Below are 7,450 nucleotides of genomic sequence, written 5' to 3' on the forward strand. Positions count from 1 at the left end.
AATTATTAATAAAAAAATAACAATCACAAGTTTGATAAGTTTACTTATAAGTTATATTTTCTAATTAAATAAAAGTACTCATTTATTTTAAGTCTTTAGTCAATGCTTTTAAAGCAGAAATAAAATTGTATTAGCCGTTATAATAATAGCTTAAAACATTGTACAGCCGTCCTTAACATATAATACTTTAAGCACGATTTTCTAACTTATTACTGTAAACAAATATTTCTGAGTTTGTAACAGAGCTGTCATTTAGACTCTTTGACTTAAATCTATAACTTATAGCAAAAGTAACATATAATATATTTAATTTAAACTACTAAACAATTTAAAACGTTAGCATTGGAAGTGATTTTTTTAAAGGTTTAATAGTTTGTTTTTAACTTTATATAATTCCTAAAGTATAACAAACGACATTTCTTCTAAAATTGGTACATATAAAACTTAAATAAAAACATAGGGTGCATACACCAAAAGTTGTTGCTGTATTTTATCAGTTAACAGCATAAAAACTATTAAAAAAATAAAAAATTAATCATGCAGAGTAAGAACTTATACTTATACTATATTTATACTTAAAAAGTTAAAACAGTATAAGCTTTCTTATTTCATAAACAATTATGTTTTATTTATAAAGATATACAGGTATTTTTCTTTTTTTTTTTCTAAATTTGTCGAAATGTAAGCTTGTAAGCTTAAAAATAAAAAAAATTCAATTTAATCATTTTATTAATATGTAGACTAATTAGGAGCAAAAGTATCTTTTTATAAAAAATAAAACTAAATTGCAATCAAACTGCAATTAAAAGAATTCTATCAATAGAACCAAGACAACTTTTGTTATTAAGAAACCAAACAAGTAACATATGAAGTTTTGATTAGCTGTTAAATAGCAGCTTTATAACTATTGCTTCCACACCATGCTTTAGGTTTAAAATTACTTATAAATATAATAAGTTTTTAACAGGAAGAGTTTGTGATTTTTTACAATAGTACGTAAGTGAAAATTTTCACATGTCTTCAATTTTTTTAGAAAATAACAATATGATAATCGAACCTAATTGTGTAAATTTATTAATGCTAATAAACAATTTAGAAGCTTTTCAAATATTTAATGCTTTATTATTCCGATTAGCAAAGTTCAAAACAATCTTGTAGCTACTATTTATAATAAAAATTTAAATTATTTATCTAGAATACAGTAAAATATATAATGTTTTTTACGAATAAACTATTCATTTGAAATAAATAATTAAAATACATGTTCAAAAGTTTAAACTTACTAAGTTAAATTTTTATATTTTAAATAAACACTTTAGCTACAGAATAAAAAATCTTAAAATTATTAACTTAAATAAACAAATACAAAAAAAATAACAAAAATATGTAAATGAATCAAAAAACTAAAATCGATATCAAAACATTTTATATATAAAAACTGAAAACATCACATCATTGAACATCTTAATGTTTGTTTTTAATGTTAGTTCGTCAAATATTGAAAATAAAATTAGGTATTTATCTTAACAATTTTAAGTGTTCGTTTTAGCTTAAAATCTATATTAATACAGACATCTTTCAAAGCTATACAAAAATTAGTGTGCAGCTCATTTGTTTTAGGCATAATTTGCCAGATTATGGAAACATAGCAATGATTTCTTATATCTGCTATCATCTACTTGTAAAAGAAAAACCGACACAGAAATATTCACTAACATTTATAGTTTTTAATAATGATAATAAATTGCTAAAAAATATATTTTAAAAATAATTTCATCCATTTTAAAAAACATTAAAACTAAAGGTTTATTGTCAATAGGTTAAATTTAAACAATATAAATCAATTTGGATTTAATTTTTAAATTAAAGTTGTTTATTAAAGAACGAAAATGTTACATGTTCTAAATTAAGAACTTAAAGGTCTACTTACACGAATTTAAAGTTTTAAGTAAAAAACTAATTAAAGCGTATTAACAAATTTCTAATAAATAATAAATAATAATAACTCAGTAAAGTCTTAATTAACGTTAAAAATAAAACCTTAAGCTGTTAATTTTTAGTTTTAAGAGATTTGAAAATTACTTAGAAAACGTCCCTTAAAAATTTAAAACAACTAGTTTTACTTTATGCATGTAATTTATTTTTTTTTGTTTGAGACATATTTATATCAAATATTTAATGACTGTAAGTTGTATTTATTTAAATAATTTGTTTTAGTTGTGCTGATACAATTTAAAAACGTTGTCCACTTTTTTCAACCTTTAAGGTTTAGAAAACTGCTATTTTGTAGAAGCAATTAAGTGTATGACTGTTTATGTGTTAAAAAATAACGAGAATAAAAACCAACAACAAAATATCAATAATAAATGTTCTTTTTGTTCAAACATTAAACCGAAGTATACATCCTTAGAGTTAATTTCTTCATATTTGTTTTAACAACTTTAAGGTAAATTTTCAATAGTTCGTCATAATCTAAGACCATATTAAATCGCAAATATTAAATTATAAATGTAAATAAATATAATTTAACAATTTAAATGATCAATTTAACAAAACATATAAAGTCAGTTTTATGTTTTTATTTTATTTTAAAAATAACATACAAAATCTCGAACATTTGTATTTTTTTAGAACTTGTAAAATGCTCTAGTAAAAGCTTAATACTTTTCAATACATGCAGCAAATTTATACTAACTCAAACTAAACTAATAATATCAGTTCTTGCATGAAACTGAAAATGTTTGATTTATACGCTTCTGTTTTTATGTAAAGTAAAAACTTTTAGTTTTATAAGTTTATTAAAGTTTTTCAAATTTAGTGTTTATAGTACAAGAGCTACTAATTGCAGTTGCTTAAAATATATTATTTAAACTAAACACTTTACAAAAATTTAACTTAATTTAACAAATTACGTGTTAGCAAAAAAGCTAAACACTTTTTGTCAACAAACTTATAAATCAAATAGAATTTCTTAAGACTTCGATATTTTCAATGTAGATTTTAAGCATATACAGTGCTGTAACTGATGTAGTTTACAATGCACAAATATAGTTTAAACTCAAAATAAATGATAAACATTATAACTTGTTGTTTTATTTGACGTTTGTTTAAGCGATACAAAGCTATTTTACAACATACTTGCACAATTTATGTTTAAAACAATGTGTTTTGGATAAACTATACACATAAATAATGACAATTTCTTGTTTTTTTTTTTAATTTATCCGTCGTTGTAAATTTATTTTTGCAAACTTTAAACTATTAAGTAATTACAATGTTTAAAAACTAGTTTTACTTTTTAGACTAGAAATTAGTTATAGTTGATTTGATTTTTTATTTTAATGTAATACATCTAACTTTTATTTTTATAAAATGAGTTACGACGAAAAAGTGGATGTTAATAAAACTAAATAACGTTTAGTCGCATCACAATGGTTAAGTATATATAAAAATTTATGTTATGTATAGAATTAACGAACTAAGTATTGATCAGTATATCAATGTATAAAAATATATTTAGCCACTCATGCTTCGGTAGAATTTATATACAATTACTAGAATAGAACAAAAGCGTCAAATTCTTTAGATAAGTTATATTTAGTTGATTTCATACCAACTTATAAATTTTTATGTAACCTTCATTTTGTAAGTTATAAAAATTGCATGTATTTAAACTAATTTTTCAAAGCAAACATTTGTGATTTTTGTGATATGACGTCAGTAAGATATACTATAACAGCAATATATTTGACGTAGTTCAAGTTTACAGTAACCTCTCACATCTTTACGCACTCGTGACGTTACGCACTCTCGTTAAGTTACGCATTTTAGAATTCTTAAAAATTCAAAAATTAAAATCTAAGTTTTTTAATATTGCATTAGTAAGGTTTACTGTACATTTTTAATTGAAAAAATATTTTTAATTGCTTTCTTACCTCTATATACTTAAATTTTGTAAACTTATGTTCCTTGACTAATTGCTTATTATTTATTTATACCTCAGTATATCAGAAATTATGTTAACAATAGGAGATTTAATTATTAAAAATTTTGAAAGAAGGATGACTGTCTTAAATAATGAAAGTTTAAAAAAAAAATAAACAAAACAGCACTATTGCCCTATATATGAATAAAGCAACACAAATTTAAATATAGATACCACACCATTTCTTAATTGTAAACAAATGCTTAAGTATAAATTAAATTTTCTAATAAGAATAGAATATAAATGTTTTGTATCGAATAAGTCAAATTTTAATAAAGATAAAGATAGAAACTACTTATAATTAAAACTATTTAAAAAAATTTCAAGTATTATTATTTTAACTAAATTAAATCCTTGTTTTATTAGTGTATAAATAAGTCTACTTTTAACTAGATGCAATATCAAAAAACAGCTATTATAGTAAGTATACTTGGTACCTCTCGTATCTTTACGATCTCTCATGACTTTACGCATTTTTTATGAGGACACAATGTGCGTAAATAAGCGAGAGGTTACTGTATCTAGTTACTATTTATACACTAACTTAATAATTAAATAATAATTAGTTAAATTTTTTTTGTAATGTTAGAGTCAAAACTAAAAAGTATCAGGAATTGTTGATTTCACTCAAATCGAATTAATATTTGTTTAAAATATGTTGTGTGTAATACGTGATGGTTAATATTTAATACACTGGATAATATACAACGATAATATACAATCACTGGATAAAAGTAAATTCTACATTTTATAGTATTATAACTTAGGTATTCAAATAATTAAATTGATTTGTATTATTTTCAAAAATAGCTTATTTGAAATGATCGTCAAAAAAATTGGAATTTAATGTTTTTAATTTTAAATCACAAATAAAATGTTATTTGCTTACATATAGTTTATATCAAAACAATATGAACAAAGATTTGTTAGTTTCTGATTTTAAAAGTTTTTTATTCAAATAATGTATTCTAGGTTACAACATGAAGTTTGTCTCCAAACTTGAATATTGTAAAGAAAAAATTTATATAAGCAAAAACTTTTGTTTGAAAAATTATTGTTCAGTTAATAAAAAAGTTTTATACATGATTATAATTTAGTTAAGAATACTTTTTCAGCTACCACCTACAAATTTAATATAATTAATTTCAAATTAACTGTGTTGTATCACCATAAAATTAGCAATATCAGTCTAGGATAAGTTTGGAAATTGTCTGTTTTACTGATTTTTTTGTTTTTAGGAACGTTTTTGTGCTTCGAAATTTTACATCAACCAGGTTTTTTTTACCAATATACATTTTATTCAGTATAAATAGTCAGGATTCTGAGAATTTTCACAATTTTTTTTTACATCAAATTTAAAGTAAATCTATACTACACCAGTATTTAATCAAGCAAAAAAAATAAAGGTAGAAACTATGAACCGTTAGGCTAAACTTACATTATTATTTTTTAATGTCTAGCAAATTTCTGTAACTATTAGAAAACTTTTTTTAACATTATTACATCACTCATAACTTGTATGATAAAACTAAAATTACCAATATGTAAATTTTTCATTTAAAAATTTTCTCTGAGCGATATATGCTCGTGTTTTTAGTTGTGTTAAAAACTTACTAATCAAAGCTTGTAGCAAAAAAAAACTCTATAGAACTCAGGTTAAACTAGATACCTAAAACTATTTAAAATGTTTTAAGCTGTTTTTTGCATCTAAACTAAACAAATTTGTAGATAAAAAATAAACGTTGTACAAAGGTTTAGTTTTAAACTGTTTAATTGTCTTAATTTATTTAACATTATATGTTGCGGATGATAGTTATATAGTAACTCTACTAATATTAAATTTTCAACAATTTTTTTTAGGTTTTGCAACTGTGCGTCACGATTGTCTTAATTTTTTTTCTATTCAATACTGAATAATTTGAAATAGTTTTATATCAAAGTATAACTTTTCAACTTTATCATTATTTTTTAACATGAATCAATTGCGAAATATTTTACCCACTCAAGGACTATGAACACGAATAAAAAGATAATTATAAAGTTTTTTCAGTATCTATATAAAAACTGCTTAAAACTCTAAAAACAATGAATTTAAATGAGTTTTAGTAATTTTTTAGTTTAACCACCTTAAATGAATCAATAAAATTAGTAAATAATAAAAAAATAAACAACAACAGCTGACTTGAAAAATATTTTTATTAGCTTTTTATTGCAATATTTTAAACGGTTTTTCTAAACTTCCATGTTATTTAAGCATTTTGAGTTTTTTAATTAAAAATATAGTTTTAACTGGAAAAGTTATAAGCTAAAATGTAAGAATTACTTATAAGGAAATCAAAAAAAATATTCTTAAAAAAAAAACAGATCTAATCTTTATTTTATAATAGATAGTAGACACTAACATATATATCAAGCAAACAGATAGCTGCTAAGATGTAAATAACAATGAAAACTTACAAGTTTAAATATGTTTCAAAGAAAAATATAATAAAGAAGTAACGAAAGTCGTAAAAGTACTTATTGTATTTATGTAAGTTTCATTTGTATAATAAACCTAACAACTTAGTTTATAATAGATACTACGGTATTTTTTTTTTTAATAATTTATATTTGTACATAATAATATAGCAAAAAAACAGAAATTAACTCGCACAATAACCTTTATTGATAAGTATTAGCTGTCCAACTGAATTTAGTTTATAAAGTACTATAATGGTTTAGAAAGTTTTCTTAGTGAACTTTTTTTAAATTGTTTTTAAAATAGGTATATGTAGATCTTAATCAAAAAAACGATTTTTTTTTAAAGTTGTTACTTATTAATTATCATAATAAATGTGCAAATTGTTGATAAAAGCTTGAACACGATTCATAATATGAGATTATCTAATTTTAGCAGTTACTATATTACTTTTTCATCCAAGTTCACCGATTGTATAGTTTTATTATATTATTTTTTCTGAAAAACATTTTGCTTTTCTTATCTTAAAGATTAAAATGAATAAAAATTACAAAAAACAGTTTTTTTTGTTATAAAGATAGCAAAAATTTAAAAGACAAAAATTACCATTTTCAGTAAAAAAGAATGATGATGTAATAACTTTACACACGTTTTTTACTTTTATATTTGTATATTTGTCATCCACAGGGATTTAATCTTAAAACATGCAACTCAGAGTCAATTTGTTTTAAAATAAAAGTTAATTCTTCATGGTACTTTACTTTGAGGTACATCTATTCTAAAATTTATCTTTTCATATATCTTCTATCTGTATTTGCTCTTTTGTAAGACAAAAAAATGTAAATTTCAAAAAATGTAAAATTCTTTTTGACTAACCACAAAGATTTCAATAGATACAATATTTCTCTCACACTTACTTTTTTTTTTATTTTCTCACATCATTTAAACCAAATCGACAGCCTCAGAATGAAAATTTTACACTAGTTTGCTATTTGAGAATAGATTTT

Source organism: Thalia democratica, chromosome 3 (genome assembly GCF_965202585.1).
Source record: "Thalia democratica chromosome 3, ktThaDemo2.hap1.1, whole genome shotgun sequence".
Lineage (NCBI taxonomy): Eukaryota > Metazoa > Chordata > Thaliacea > Salpida > Salpidae > Thalia > Thalia democratica.